At 40.4% G+C, this 14508-nt stretch overlaps 1 long non-coding RNA gene across 1 annotated transcript in view; it reads left to right on the top strand.

The window, feature by feature from the left end:
- Window positions 1–912: 912 nt before the first annotated feature.
- Window positions 913–14508, top strand: part of LOC147348311 (uncharacterized) — a 65545-nt gene continuing 51949 nt past the window's right edge. The window contains exon 1 of the long non-coding RNA XR_015151436.1: window positions 913–1015. This is a non-coding gene — a long non-coding RNA (uncharacterized LOC147348311). The remainder of the gene's footprint in view (window positions 1016–14508) is intronic.

Here is a 14508-nt window from a genome sequence, read left to right on the forward strand (position 1 = left end):
ACTTGGACCAGAATGATTCAAAGGCTGGGACCATGCACTGCACCTACATGGTAGGCTTTCCATGTGGCATGGGCTTCTCCCAGCATGGCAGCTCAGTTCTGTAAGATACTGTCCCAAGTGGGAGCACCTGGAAAACAAGTGCTCACTTGAGACTTCAGATTCAGCTTCAGTGTCACTTCTTTTGTATTCTGTGGTAAAAGTAGATCCCTAAGAAATGCCCAGATTGAAGGGGAGAGGAATTAGATTATACATCTTGATGGAGGCAAGCAAGTTCACAAGGCTGAAGAACATGTATAATGAGAGATATTGCTGTGTCAATCTTTGGAAAGTACAGTCTGCTACAACCTTCACATTTACACTTTCCTCATTTCATCATATTGAACATCAGACACCTTGCAGGAGTCCAGTAGATTCCCTGCCAGCCTCAAATGATCTGGCAATGAGGAGAAAAAGAGCTTAGCCAGTCTCTTGAATACTCTCAGAAAAAAATTTCCCTCCCTATGGAACATGACTTGATTCATGATTAATACTATTTAATGGAGGCTTTTGGAATTATCAGGAGGTCTTAGGTAACTGAAGGTGGTCAAGAATGTCCAAAAGTGATAAAAATTCCTATAAAAGAACTTTAGTAACTCTACCATTCATTTGCACTTTCATGGCTACTGTTAATGTGTGTATAATCCTCACAACCCAATGAGGGAAATAATATCCCAAGTTCTCTATAATAAGATGAAATTGAGGATTGAAGACCTTAAGTAACAGTTCAGATTTCACCCAGATAAGAAGTAGTAGGGCATGGGTTCAGACCTAACTCTTTCAGACAACTTTAGACATTCAGTGACAATCTGGTGATACTCCTTTGGATATCAGTTCATCTCAAACTCTTTTCAGTAAGGAATTTTTGTTTGTTTCAGGTGTCAAGAACATAACCACCATTGGCTCATGTGAGTGGCAAGTCACACTAATTGCAAGAGCTTCAGGCATGGCTGGATCCAGGAGCTCCAGCTATATACTTGTGAGTCTGACCCTCTCCAACTCTTGGTTCTCTTTCCTTTGCTTTTGGTTTCATTCTGAAGTAGCATCTCCCAGGTGATGGTAAACATGGCCAACACCAGTTACAGGCCTACATCCTACCATTTGAGCAAAGCCAACAGGTATTTAATTTCCCTTCTCTATAAATTAAGAAAGCCTCTTTGAAATTAAAGGGGCAATTTGGATTAAAATCTAACTGATCTCAGTTGAATCACAAATCAGTTCCTGAATCAATCATTTGTGATCTGGGAGATGAATAAAGGTGGTTGACCATAATGAAGACAGACCTTCATAATCACCATGGACTATATATGGAAGAGGAGTAGTTTCCCAAAGGAATATCAGGGTAAAGGATCAAGTAGCAAAGGAATGGACATCAGACAGACAAGAATATCAGATGCTGACAATATCCTCATTTTGCAGATGGATAATCTTATAGCTAGAAAACTAATCCTTATTCTGTTTTTATCAATTCCTTCCCTCTGGCTCTCAGTGTTCTATTATAGCATCTGTTCCTCCTTCCTTAGAGGAAAAGAGTTGACAAATTTATACACATTGAGGTGTGAGTCACTCAATCACCAAGAATGCTTGCATTCTAGTTTCTATTATAGGAATTCACTTATTTGACTAGTATCTGTAGCGTATTCACTATGTGACAAGCTTGTGCTAGGTAAGGATTGCAGATGCAGAAGTGAAATAAGACAGGTCTGACATATATATATATATGGTTTGAGTATGTATTAATATTTTAAGGGAAAAAATAAACTGTATTTTCATTTTTTCAATGCTAAGGTCATTAGGCAAAGGGGAAATACTCAGGTATTTTCAAACTGGAGGAGTTCATAAATATCGCTTGGAGCTGCTTTCTGTTCTCCAACACCCAGAGATGTGATTCAGTCTGGAAGTTAAGAACCAGGAATCTGGATTTCTATAAAGCATTCCCAGGAAAATTTGAAGATGGTTCAGGGAACTTACTTTGAGTCCCACTGGCTTAACCTGAAAGAATTATTCTCTAATGGCTGTAGGTCTAGAATATTGAAACCTCTGAATTTATCTGGAGAAACAGAAATTTTGGAGCAAGAATGAATGCCTTTCCCTTCAAAGCATACTGCATAAGCAGTATGAAATCCAGTCTTTTCATAAAGCATCCACCCTGACCTCCTTTGCATTGAGCTTTGCAAGGTGGGTAAATGATGCTATCAAGGCCCTGCCCATAGTACCTATCTCTTCACAGTGAAGGCTGCTCACTGTGATGCATGCTGCTGCTGCTGCTAAGTCACTTCAGTCATGTCCAACTCTGTGTGACCCCATAGATGGCAGCCCACCAGGCTCCTCCATCTCTGGGATTCTCCAGGCAAGAACACTGTAGTGGGTTGCCACTTCCTTCTCCAGTGCATGAAAGTGAAAAGTGAAAGTGAAGTCGCTCAGTTGTGTTTGACTCTTTGTGACCCCATAGACTGTATCCCACTAGGCTCCTCCGTCCATGGGATTCTCCATGGACGGAGTACTGGAGTAAGAGTACAAGAGTACTGGAGTGGCTTGCCATTTCCTTCTCCACGTGATGCATGAGACTCTCTCATTGTTGTGTTGGTTTCTGCTGTACAGCAGGTGACTCAGTTATGCACATATATACATATTTTGTATTCTTTTCCATTATGGTTTAACCCCAGGATTTTAGTTCCCTGTGCCATACAGTAGTACCTTGTCGCTTATCCATTCTATATACAGTAGTCTGCATGTACTAACCCCAAACTCCAGTTCATCCCTCCTGCACAGCTCCTCCTCTTTGGCAACCACTAGTCTGTTCTATATAACTCTGAGTCTGTCATAGATAGGTTTATTTGTGCCATATTTTAAATTCCATGTATAAATGATATCATATGGCATTTGTCTTTTACTTTCTGACTTACTTCACTTACTATGGAAATCTCTAGTTGCACCCACGTTGCTGCAGATGGCCTTATTTCATTCATTTTATGACTGAGTAGTATTCCATTCTATATGCATACTGTATCTTCTTTATCCATTCATCTGTTTATGGACATCTAGGTTGTTCCTATATCTTGGCTATTGTGAATAGTGCTGCTATGAACGCAGGGGTGCATGTATCTCTTTGAATTATAGTGTTTTCTGGATGTCTAAGGGGTTTTGCCTGGCCATGGGAACATACTTCACTCAGGTTTGTCCAGGTACGAGACTGGAGAATGAATGCTCCTAAGACTGCCCTCAACCAGTGTAAGTTGGGGAATTGTAAATACATACCCCAGCTTCCTTCTTCTTCATTGTTCTACACCATCTCTCAGGATCCTTCCCAAAGTATCAAAATTCCAGTTGTCCACCAAGGTAACTGGCTTTTGAAAGTTTCCTCCAGTGGCTTTCTTTCCCATTCCTCTGTTTCCTGTGATCACTTTCCTTATAAATGGGCAGAACTCTAATCCTTATATCAGAGTCATCCTCCTGGGAAACCCTAAGCAAACACTTAAGTATGTCTAATTCTAAAATTCCTGTGTTGTCCTTTCATTGTTGTTAGAGATACTAATTTCTAGTAGTTGCCTTCAGATTACATCAAGGAAGGGGTTCCAGTCAAGTGTCTGAAGGAATCAAGCCAAGCCTTAAATTACAATGGATTCCTCAACATGTGACATGGAAATGATTACACATGCACTCATCTATAAAGCAGAGGATGGAGACCTTATTACTCTTATTACTACTTTTACCATTAACTTTGAAAACAGCATTTAGCCCAAATCATGCTATATGGTTATTCCAAAGAAGGATGTGGAGAAGGAACAGACTGATATTAAAATGTTATTGTACTAAAATAGTCGTTGAAAGTGCAAAGAGTATGTTTATTATGCAGGATGCATCTCAGCATGATTAGATGTTTGGCAGAGAAGAAATGAGGAAGAAGTAGAAAAAAAATGAGAAAAAACCACCCAGACCCAATGATTTACTCAAAATTGAATGCATAGAAAACTGTTTCTTGGGATTTGAATGTGATGAATAACTGGCATCTCTGTTCTTCATCTACTTTCAAATGGTAACAAGTCATTCTGATGATAATTGCAGAATGTGTCTATTTTTGGCAATCTGATGGCCCAATAGAGATGATCCCATTTTGTGTTCTATTCATTACCACCCCCCAAACTGATCCATGGACTTTTAGAAGAATCCAAGATAAACAGTAGCATCATAATTTGTTCCCTGACATAAAGAGAAAAAAGAAAACTACTTGTTGAATAATGAACATATAGTAAGAACACAAAACCTTAGGTTTGGAGGCTATATTAATATATAACAAATATATACACATATATAGCAGGGGAGGGGTTCAGAGTGCTCTTCTTAAACATTCAGAGTATCTGATTCTATTCTTGCTAGAACCCCACCAGGGAGAGATCAATTTAGAAATGTGTTTTCAGTTCTAGAATCTAGGCATCCATTGGATTGCAGAGGAACGTATACAGTTGAAAAGCTCCTGAAAACAATTGTGCTGCATTTTTTCCCCCTGAGAATTTGCTAATGCTATTCTTCTGAAACCATTGATTAGCTATTTTAAGAAAGCATATCATTAAATCCCTTCTTCTACATCTAAATTATAGTAAAACCAACAATTTCAGTTAGGAGTCTTCGTTTGCAAGCAACAGAAATTGACGGATCTGTCTAACTTGAGCACAAAGTAAGCCATTGAGAGTTCTGAGGAAAATATTCAGACTTAAGGGAAAGGCTGAGGAACCAGACAGAGAAAAGGCTGTCAGGAACTAGTGATGGTCTGAGAATCCTGGCAGCAGGAACAAATGGACAAACTCATCAGTTGAAGAAGCTGGAATGAACCATCTCCAGCTGCTTTTGTAGCCTTTCTGTCATGCCATTAAAGATTTAGAACATTTGGGCTACAGGTCTGCCTCCTGACAAGGAGAGAGTGGTGTACCTGCAATGACAGTTGCGCCAACTGGCATGCAGTGGAAGAAAACTCATTCCCCAGAAGAAAATTAGGTATTGGAATCAGAAGAAGGGGGCTGTAGAGCAAGAGCTAGAGGTATCGATAAATGTTCAATGAGATAACAAGTTTGTATAAAGAAAGAACAAAGATCAGTATTAGAGTTTTGTCTGACTATTTCATGGTCTTGCTATTTTTCTGCCTTGTCCAATACTTCCTTTATAGCCCTAACAATTATCACAGCAACACTAGAGTTTTTTGGAGAGGCATCACTTTTGGAAACACTCCCTTTTTTATCACTAGCTGTCTTTAACCCTCAAGCTCTGAATCGTCACTGTTCTTTTTCATTTATCCCTCCAAATTCTAAACACGGGGTAGCCCTGCCTGTCTGTTCAACTTCTGCATGCTGTGGTCTTAAAGATTCACATTTGAGGCACAAACTGTGAATCTCTGAGTTCAAATACATGACCAACTGCTATGTGCTAGAAATTTGACATTATATTCCCTGTGCTAAGTAAAATACAAATACAAATTTTACATTTATATTTACCATTGTGTGGGAAAACTCTATAGTGTAAAACAAACAAACAAAAAATAATGATGCTAATACAACAGCCCTTGAAAGTCCAGTGGGATATATTCTGAGGCCTTTGAAAACCACCAAATTCTCAAGCATATCTCTATGAATTATATTTTTGCCCACAAAATGCAATAAAGCATAGCACAGAAACTATAAATAATCCCCACAGTCTTTAATGATTCTATAAATATGGGACTAAAGTCATTTGCACAGCCATTAAAATAAATACTGGCTGGAGCACTCACTGAAACAAATCACTCGATTTTGCTTTCCTAATAGTGGAGAGATCTGCCTCACTGCCAAATATAACACCTCCTCTTAAATACCTTCAATACATGGAATTTCCAGAGAAGAACTCTGAATTGTGTAAACCTCTTCCTTCCTACCACAAATGCTAGAAGGAGGAGGGCTCCAGAGTTTGACTTCCCAGGTTCAGATCCAGGCTTCACCACTTAGTACGTGTGAACTTGACAAGACCTCTCTTGAGTAAGTCTTGTTTCCCCCACCTGGGAAATTATGTCATGACAATTCATTTTGAGTACCTAGATTAAGTGTCTGGCACTTTGTAAATGCTCAATATACATTAGCTACTACCTTTTAAAAAGGCTTTAAAAATTATCTTAGGAAAGCAATTGCTTTCTGCAACACCAAATAGAGAATAGCAAAGCCCCTTAAATTGTATATGCTGGGTTTTCAATGAGGTTCATTTACCAGCTAGGTAACTCATTCCATATTCAACTCATATTTGTTGTCCTAGGAAAATTAAAAATTCCTTTATAGTATCATTCTTCAGGGTCACTTACAAATAACTGAACTCCTAAATCCATATGCACCCAGGGTCTAATGCAGAGTTGACAAATATCTGGGGAGTAAAATAGTAAACGTTTAGGAGGAAAACCCCTGAAATACTGTCTGGCTTTGTAACAAAGACAAAAAAATATTCATGCCTGTGACCAAATAATTTAAAACATACCTGAGCTACAGAATACGGTGCTGTGAAACTGTATAATCCTCTGAGTGACTTATGAGAACTTCAGGATTAATATCAGACCAAGTAGATGGTTCAGCTCACTGAAGCAAGCATCTCATAATGATAATGTAGTGTTCCCCAGAAAACACATCAGAGATGCCAAAACAGAGTCAGAGCATAAAAATAAGTCAAAGTTCCATGATTTTTTTCATCATGTGATTTTAAAATATCATATGAACCATATTCGTTGTAAAGCGTACATTACTACTAATTCCACAGTAAAAGCACTAACTGGTGACAGCTATTTGGCAAGAATTTCCCATTAATTTCCATGGAAAGTATTCTCCTGAATTTATAATAGAAAAGTATAAATGTGAACTCAAACACAGAACTTGTCTCTGTACAGAATTTGCATCAGTAGAATGTGGTACAGTTTATAAATGGCTTTAGAGAAGATATGTGACTCCAATTAAATAAGAAACCAAAAGATGACAAATAAATATTCTTCTCAAGGACTCCTCTCAGCCCAAGAAGCCCAGGAGATTTATCTTAGTAAGCAGTTTACCTCTTTGGCAACACTACAGAGGAATAGCTTTCCAGCAGTGGAGCTTTGTATGATCTATTGCTGGGCCTTGCCACACTGCCTTGGGTCTCACTAATCCACAGATATCTCTGCTCCTACATCCAGGTGTTATAGCAACAAAACTTACCAGCATCACCCCTTCACTCCTTGGGATTACCCCTTCTCCTTGCACGGCTGCTGCTGCTGCTACTAAGTCGCTTCAGTCGTGTCCGACTCTGTGTGACCCCATAGACGGCAGCTCACCGTCCCTGGGATTCTCCAGGCAAGAACACTGGAGTGGGTTGCCATTTCCCTCTCCAATGCATCAAAGTGAAAAGTGAAAGTGAAGTCGCTCAGTCGTGTCCAACTCTTAGCGACCCCACGGACTGCAGCCCACCAGGCTCCTCCATCCATGGGATTTTCCAGGCAAGAGTACTGGAGTGGAGTGCCATTGCCTTTTCCTTGCACTAGATCTTACTTAAAATGCAAATACTCCTGGGAGGAGGTAACACATTATTACTATTGCCTTTATTGTCTGTTGTTCAGTTGCTAAGTCATGCCTGACTCTTTTGCAACCCCATAGACTGTAGCCCGCCATGCTCCTCTGTCCGTGGGACTCCCCAGGCAAGAATACTAGAGTAGGTTGCCATTTCCTTCTCCAGGGGATCTTCCTGACCCAGGATCGAAGTCACATCTCCTGCACTGGCAGGCAGATTCTTTACTGCTGAGCCACCAGGAAGCCCCTAGTGTGAATTAATTCAAAGTAACCAAATCCCATTAACACATTCAGAAAAGGCATAAAATGTCTGTTTGTGCTATAGAAGGGATAGTGGTGCCATTGTGAAGCAAACAAGGATACAGCAAAGATAGTTAGGTGGACACTTAAAGAAAGTGCTGTTTTACTTGGATGCCAGATTTCCAAATTATAATTGGTGGGATTATTTTCAGCAAATATTACTTCCCTGCTTTGAGTGGAACACTTCATCCCCCACTGACTTTGACCTGGCCATGCGACTCATTTTATCCAATAGAAAGTGGATATACAGTTAGTATCTTATATGATATCATGCTTTGGTTTGCTTTCTTACACTCCTGTAATTCATCATAAGAAGAAACATCTCCAGGTAGGCACTGATCCAGTGAGGATAAGCAGAACTGAACACAAACCATCACCTTGAGGGTCCCAAGCCCAGTCAACCGACAGCATAACACAGAACCATTCTAACTAACCCTAAGGCCTGTGAGCCAGTAAAAGAAATGCTTAGTATTATAAGCCATTGAGTTGGGTGACTTTTTATGCAGCATTATTGCACAATAGTTGATAGACTATTAGTTAGTTAGTTCAGTCACTCAGTCTGTCCGACTCTTTGCAGGCCCATGAATCGCAGCATGCCAGGCCTCCCTATGCATCACCAACTTCCAAAGTTTACTCAAACTCATGTCCATCGAGTTGGTGATGCCATCCAGCCATCTCATCCTCTGTCGTCCCCTTCTCCTCCTGCCCCCAATCCCTCCCAGCATCAGAGTCTTTTCCAATGAGTCAACTCTTCGTATGAGGCGGCCAAAGTACTGGAGTTTCAGCTTTAGCATCAGTCCTTCCAAAGAAATCCCAGGGCTGATCTCCTTCAGAGTGGACTGGTTGGATCTCCTTGCAGTCCAAGGGACTCTCAAGAGTCTTCTCCAACACCACAGTTCAAAAGCATCAATTCTTCGGCACTCAGCTTTCTTCACAGTCCAACTCTCACATCCATACATGACCACTGGAAAAACCATAGCCTTGACTAGATGGACCTTTGTTGGCAATGTCTCTGCTTTTTAATATGCTATCTAGGTTGGTCATAACTTTCCTTCCAAGGAGTAAGCGTCTTTTAATTTCATGGCTACAATCACCATCTTGCAATGATTTTGGAGCCCAAAAACATAAAGTCTGACACTGTTTCCACTGTTTCCCCATCTATTTCCCATGAAGTGATGGGACCAGATGCCATGATCTTCATTTTCTGAATGTTGAGCTTTAAGCCAACTTTTTCACTCTCCTCTTTCACCTTCATCAAGAGGCCTTTTAGTTCCTCTTCACTGTCTGCCATAACGGTGGTGTCATCTGCATATCTGAGGTTATTGATATTTCTCCTGGCAATCTTGATTCCAGCTTGTGCTTCTTCCAGCCCAGCGTTTCTCATGATGTACTCTGCATAGAAGTTAAATAAGCAAGGTGACAATATACAGCCTTGACATACTCCTTTTCCTATTTGGAACCAGTCTGTTGTTCCATGTCCAGTTCTAACTGTTGCTTCCTGACCTGCATACAGATTTCTCAAGAGGCAGGTCAGGTGGTCTGGTATTCCCATCTCTTTCAGAATTTTCCACAGTTTATTGTGATCCACACAGTCAAAGGCTTTGGCATAGTCAAGAAAGCAGAAATAGATGTTTTTCTGGAACTCTCTTGCTTTTTCAATGATCCATCGGATGTTGGCAATTTGATCTCTGGTTCCTCTGCCTTTTCTAAAACCAGCTTGAACATCTGGAAGTTCACGGTTCATGTATTGCTGAAGCCTGGCTTGGAGAATTTTGAGCATTACTTTAGTAGCGTGTGTGAGATGAGTGCAACTGTATGGTAGTTTGAGCATTCTTTGGCGTTGCCTTTCTTTTAGCAACAGCTAATACCAATTGAGCTCTCCCACTGTGCCAGGCATTGAACTAAGGACTTAACATTCATGATTTTTTTTTAAATTCTTAAACAATCTGGTGGGATAGGAATGATTCTCCTATTTAAACAGTTAAGGAAGTGGAAAGATACCAGAAAGATAGCATTGTTAAAGCTCTTGAATAAAACCCCCAAAGCTCTTCAGATGCCTTAAGCAAACAATAGATGTCCCTGTGGTTTAAGCTTCAATTACTTGCAGCAGGATGCATCCCTAAGTGCTCTATGTCCCAACTATAGAGGCAGCTGCCATTCGGCTTCTGCTGACTACTGATTACGGGAATGTGGACCTGCTGTTGCCACATCTTCTATTAAGTAGAAATCTGGATTTTTAAAAACTGTGAAATCATCTACTTTTAAAATATTGGCAACTACATCAAATTAATAAAACATTTTGCATTCCAAACAAAATATACCTTCAAAGCCAGGTCTAAGAGCTACAATTCTGCAGTTCTTGAGCACTGTGGGTATCAAAGTTATAAACACTGTCTTAAATTAACTACCTAGTTTTTCAGGCTAGTTTTGTAAGAAACCCAGATAAGAAGTATCAAAAGGCAATTATTATGTGAACACTAAATCCTCCAGATAAAAGAAATCTGTTTTGCCTTCCTAGACTGAAGTGGAAAAGCAGCAACTTCTCCCCACAATTCTAGTCTTGGATTTGAAAAGAAAGTTGAATTATTAGGTCATAGAGAAGACTGAATCTGTTCAGACATTTCAGTGGGTCTGTTTTCCAGATTGATTTGTCATCCTTTTGATAAGATTTCAGAAACTGATTGCAGAGCTGCTTGGAGCTCAGGCTTCATGTAACTCGTCAAAAGAGGAAGAAAAGAAAACCCTCTTTGTGTCAGTAATCAAACCAGGACTGACTGCTAATCTCAGGTTTATTGTGTGGCTTTGAATATTGCCCTGGAGCTGGAATAAAAATAGCAGTGGTACTAGTAACCACAACAGTAACTGCAATGGCCTCCATCCAATCTAAGTGCTGAAATAGATCTCTGTTGTTTTCATGTTGGGAAACTGCCCTCCCCTGCCCCATATGGTACCAATGGAAATGTAAATCTCAGAAGCTTTCCTACCTTACACTTGCAAGGGAAAGCACATGATCTGGACATGGCCAGTTGTCTTCCAGTCCATGACAACACCATGTAATCCCCAAACCCAATGGTACCTTAAAGACTGAACATTCCATTTAGGTAAGTCAATGAATTCCCAGAGAGATATTGCTAAAGAATCAGAGCAAGAAGTAGCCATGTGCTGAGATGATGCTGCAATTACATGTGGACTATATTTGACTGCCTAGGATGGGTGGAAGGAAAATTTTAGTCCAAATGCCTATCAGAGAATTCTCAGTGGAAGGACAGGGAGCATTGCTAGGAACAAAAACAAAAAGTAGTTACACAATACATAGAGATGACATATGATAATAATAATAATAATAAATCTCAGCTCCCTATTCTTAACAAACAACTCTATCTTGAATTGTTGTCTTCTTTTTACTTTTTTCCCCACTCCCTCTGAATGTGGTTTGTATTCTGCAGACAAAAAGAGTATGATCTCCAGTGGATGATGATCTGTGGACAGGCATTCTGCAGGCCTTGGGAAATCTTTGTCTTTCTGATGCTTTACTGGTTGTTAACAAAGTATTGCATTGACAAGGAGTCTTAGTCATACTGAATCTAGGCATTAGGGTCAGGGAGATTTTGTTCAAAGTCTCAGCTCTGCCCCATAACTAGCTATGATTCTTAGGTAAGTTAAATAAATTCTATGAGTCTTGGTCTTCTCAGCAGTAATACAGATTTTGGTGAGCATTATATAAGCTATTGTGTGTAAAAACACGCAACATAATGCCTTGTACATTGTCTGAGCTCAAATCAAATCAATCTTTTTCTCTCCATTATTTCTTTTTTGTCCTCAGACTCTAAATCTTTTTTGTCCTCAGACTCTAAATCTCTTGGCTTTCTCTTCCTGTTATTTCTCTCTTGATCAAACTTTCTGTGACCATATTTCTTTGTTTCTCTCCCAGAATAGAGCATAATGGAGAACAGAGTGGTGTTCCATAAACCCCTGCCCCAACACATGCCTTGAGCAAACATGTTCTATCTTCAACTACATCCTTGATGTGTCTCCACTTAGATCTCCAGTGAAAGTGAAGTCGCTCAGTCATGTCTGAGTCTTTGCAACCCCATGGACAGTAGCCTACCAGGCTCCATGATCCATGGGATTTTCCAGGCAAGAATACTGGAGTGGGCTGCCATTTCCTTCTCCAGGGGATCTTCCCAACCCAGGGATTGAACTCGGGTCTCCTGCATTGCAGAAAGACGCTTTACCATCTGAGCCACTAGGGAAGCCCTAGATCTCCAGTAGCTAAGTCACTTCAGTCGTGTCCGACTCTGTGTGACTCTATAGACGTCAGCCCACCAGGCTCCCCCACCCCTGGGATTCTCCAGGCAAGAACACTGGAGTGGGTTGCCATTTCCTTCTCCAGATCTCCAGTAGGCCACCTCAAATTTAATACAGCCATAATAGGACTCTAGATTTACTTCCGGTTCCAAGATTTGCCTTCCCTCAGTCTTCCCCAGCTGAGAAAATGGCACCACCATTTACTCCATGCCCAACTGAGTTGGCTCTCCTCTTCATCCCCCATATTCGAATGAGCAGCAAGTCTTACTGGTCCTACCTCCTAGATACATAATGATGACACCTTATTCCATTATTGTCAATGCTATCACCCTAGTTCAAATCACCATCACCTCTTGCCTGGTCTTCTAGCACCCCAACTAGTCTTATAAGTGAGCTCCAAGTTGACCTACATTGATTATCATGTGACAGTTCTGATAAGGACAGAGTGACTTCCAACATCACAACAGTTTTCTTTGGACACCTTGAAGATCATACTCAACCAAGGATTATTCACTGCAAGCTATAGGTCAAAGCATTGTGTAATGATTTTTTCTCATGTAGGACAAAGTTTGGGAATTCTTGAGAATCAGGAACCTGAGTGTCATGCTGAAGAAACTTGAGTTGACATAAACTGGTGCCAGGTCACATATATTCTTTCCAGCTTAGCCATTCTTTCTAGGGTTTTTTTTTTCCCACTCCCATAACACTAGGAGGGAGACCTGGCTTCTTAAGCTCTTGAGAAGTTCACCAGAACCTGGTGAATTAATTAGACTCTCGTGAAGTTCAATCAATTGCTTCCCAAAGTATTGAAAACAAAAGTAGTAATTAACCCCAGGTTTCTACTGCTGAAACACAACAAGAGCATATAAGCTACCAGGTTCAGTTCGGTCACTCAGTCCTGTCCTATTCTTTGTGACCCCATGAACTGCAGCACACCAGGCTTCCCTATTCATCACCAACTCCTGGAGCTTGCTCAAACTCATGTCCATCATGTCGGTGATACCCTCCAACCATCTCATCCTCTGTCATCCCCTTCTCCTCCTGCCTTCAATCTTTCCCAGCATCAGGGTCCTTTCCAATGAGTCAGTTCTACGCATCAGGTGGCCAAAGTAGTGTAGCTTCAGTTTTAGCATCAGTCCTTTCAGTGAATATTCAGGACTGATTTCCTTCAGGACTGACTGGTTGGATCTCCTTGCAGTCCAAGGGACTCTCAAGAGTCTTCTCCAACACCACAGTTCAAAAACATCAATTCTTCAGCACTCAGCTTTCTTTATAGTCAAACTCTCACATCCATACATGACTACTGGAAAAAAACCATAGCTTTGACTAGACAGACCTTTGTTGGCAAAGTAATGTCTCTGCTTTTTAATATGCTGTTTCAGTTGGTCATAGTTTTTCTTCCAAGGGTCAAGCGTCTTTTAATTTCATGGCTGCGGTTACCATCTGCAGTGATTTTGGCTACCAGGTTATTAGACACAGAATCTTGGAAATTACAGCTACCCTTTAGGAATAATATTCAGTGGAGCCATGTGAAATTGCCATCTTTGTAGGTCAAAATGGTTGAATAATAGCAATTTATATTATTTAACCTAATAATAACTAATGTTTATTCATTGCTTACTATGTGGTAGGAAATATATCAAGTGCTTTATATGCATTATATGAAAGGGCTTAACACAATTAAAGAGATTTATAATTACTGGCAGTAATTACAGTAGTTAATAATGCATCACTCAATCCACTAATAATCTTACAGAGTGTTATTACCTCATTTTGTAGACTAGGAAACTGAGACTGAGAGAAGGTGAAAGAACTTGTCCAAATCTAACCTACTGATAAGTGACTGAGTTAGAAATACTCACAGGTCTCTGAGAAGCTAAATGCCATGAGCTGCTGCTTTCTTAAGATTCTACTATGTACTGGGTACTTAAAGTATACTATTTCTAATGTCCACAAAAGTACATGACACGTAAAGATCATCCCCATTTTAAAGAAAAGGGAAGCTGAGCCTCCAAGAGTTTAAGCAGTCTAAATCCAGATAATACATGACAGAGCTGTGATTTAAATTCAGAAGTGTCTGATTCTAAAGCACTTACTTTTTTCAGTATGCCAAACTGCCTTTCTGTTTTGGGGATGGGAGATCCAGACACACACACACACACACACACCCGTTTTTCATTCGCTGCTGCTGCTGCTAAGTCACTTCAGTTGTGTCCGACTCTGTGTGACCCCATAGACGGCAGCCCACCAGGCTCCCCTGTCCCTGGGATTCTCCAGGCAAGAACACTGGAGTGGGTTGCCATTTCCTTCTCCAATGCGT

Source organism: Bos grunniens, chromosome 22 (genome assembly GCF_055505025.1).
Source record: "Bos grunniens cultivar Pamir isolate PY7600 chromosome 22, Bosgru_T2T1.0, whole genome shotgun sequence".
In the NCBI taxonomy this organism is placed as follows: domain Eukaryota; kingdom Metazoa; phylum Chordata; class Mammalia; order Artiodactyla; family Bovidae; genus Bos; species Bos grunniens.